This window comes from Salvelinus namaycush, unplaced genomic scaffold (genome assembly GCF_016432855.1).
Source record: "Salvelinus namaycush isolate Seneca unplaced genomic scaffold, SaNama_1.0 Scaffold549, whole genome shotgun sequence".
NCBI lineage: Eukaryota > Metazoa > Chordata > Actinopteri > Salmoniformes > Salmonidae > Salvelinus > Salvelinus namaycush.
Genome location: NW_024061252.1, coordinates 79005 through 80546, shown reverse-complemented (window position 1 = coordinate 80546; position 1542 = coordinate 79005). Strand labels below are relative to the sequence as shown.

General features: G+C 57.9%; 1 protein-coding gene across 1 annotated transcript in view; it reads right to left on the bottom strand.

Annotated features, from left to right (window-relative positions):
• The window catches only part of LOC120041820 (FH1/FH2 domain-containing protein 3-like), a 46595-nt gene that overhangs the window by 44173 nt on the left and 880 nt on the right, over nt 1-1542 (bottom strand). The window lies entirely within an intron of this gene.

Below are 1542 nucleotides of genomic sequence, written 5' to 3'. Positions count from 1 at the left end.
TTGTACGTATGAGAAAACTATTAAAGTGATATATTGGGTAGATGAGTCTGTTAGATGAGTGCAGGGGCGGCAGGTAGCCTAGTGGTTAGAGTGGAGGGGTGGCAGGTAGCCTAGTGGTTAGAGTGGAGGGGCGGCAGGTAGCCTAGTGGTTAGAGTGGAGGGGTGGCAGGTAGACTAGTGGTTAGAGTGGAGGGGCGGCAGGTAGCCTAGTGGTTAGAGTGGAGGGGAGGCAGGTAGACTAGTGGTTAGAGTGGAGGGGAGGCAGGTAGACTAGTGGTTAGAGTGGAGGGGTGGCAGGTAGCCTAGTGGAGGGGAGGCAGGTAGCCTAGTGGTTAGAGTGGGGGGAGGCCGGTAGACTAGTGGTTAGAGGGAGGGGAGGCAGGTAGCCTAGTGGTTAGAGTGGAGGGAGGCAGGTAGCCTAGTGGTTAGAGTGGAGGGAGGCAGGTAGACTAGTGGTTAGAGTGGAGGGGAGGCAGGTAGCCTAGTGGTTAGAGTGGAGGGGAGGCAGGTAGACTAGTGGTTAGAGTGGAGGGGAGGCAGGTAGACTAGTGGTTAGAGTGGAGGGGAGGCAGGTAGCCTAGTGGTTAGAGTGGGGGGGAGGCAGGTAGACTAGTGGTTAGAGTGGAGGGGAGGCAGGTAGACTAGTGGTTAGAGTGGAGGGGAGGCAGGTAGCCTAGTGGTTAGAGTGGAGGGGAGGCAGGTAGACTAGGGTTAGAGGGGAGGGGAGGCAGGGAGCCTAGTGGTAGAGTGGGGGGGAGGCAGGTAGACTAGTGGTTAGAGTGGAGGGGAGGCAGGTAGCCTAGGGTTAGAGGGAGGAGGGAGGCAGGTAGACTAGTGGTTAGAGTGGAGGGGAGGCAGGTAGCTAGTGGTTAGAGTGGAGGGGTGGCAGGTAGCCTAGTGGTTAGAGGGGAGGGAGGCAGGTAGATAGTGGTTAGAGTGGAGGGGAGGCAGGTAGCCTAGTGGTAGAGTGGAGGGGAGGCAGGTAGAATAGTGGTTAGAGTGGAGGGGAGGCAGGTAGCCTAGTGGTTAGAGTGGAGGGAGGCAGGTGACTAGTGGTTAGAGTGGAGGGGAGGCAGGTAGACTAGTGGTTAGAGTGGAGGGGAGGCAGGTAGCCTAGTGGTTAGAGTGGAGGGGAGGCAGGTAGCCTAGTGGTTAGAGTGGAGGGAGGCAGGTAGACTAGTGGTTAGATGGAGGGCGGGAGGTAGCTTAGTGGTTAGAGTGGAGGGGCGGCAGGTAGCCTAGTGGTTAGAGTGGAGGGGCGGCAGGTAGCCTAGTGGTTAGAGTGGAGGGGTGTCAGGTAGCTTAGTAGTTAGAGTGGAGGGGCGGCAGGTAGCCTAGTGGTTAGAGTGGAGGGGTGTCAGGTAGCCTAGTGGTTAGAGTGGAGGGGTGTCAGGTGCTAGTGGTTAGAGTGCAGGGGCGGCAGGTAGCCTAGTCGTTAGAGTGGAGGGGCGGCAGGTAGCCTAGTGGTTAGAGTGGAGGGGAGGCAGGTAGCCTAGTGGTTAGAGTGGAGGGGTGGCAGGTAGACTAGTGGTAGAGTGGAGG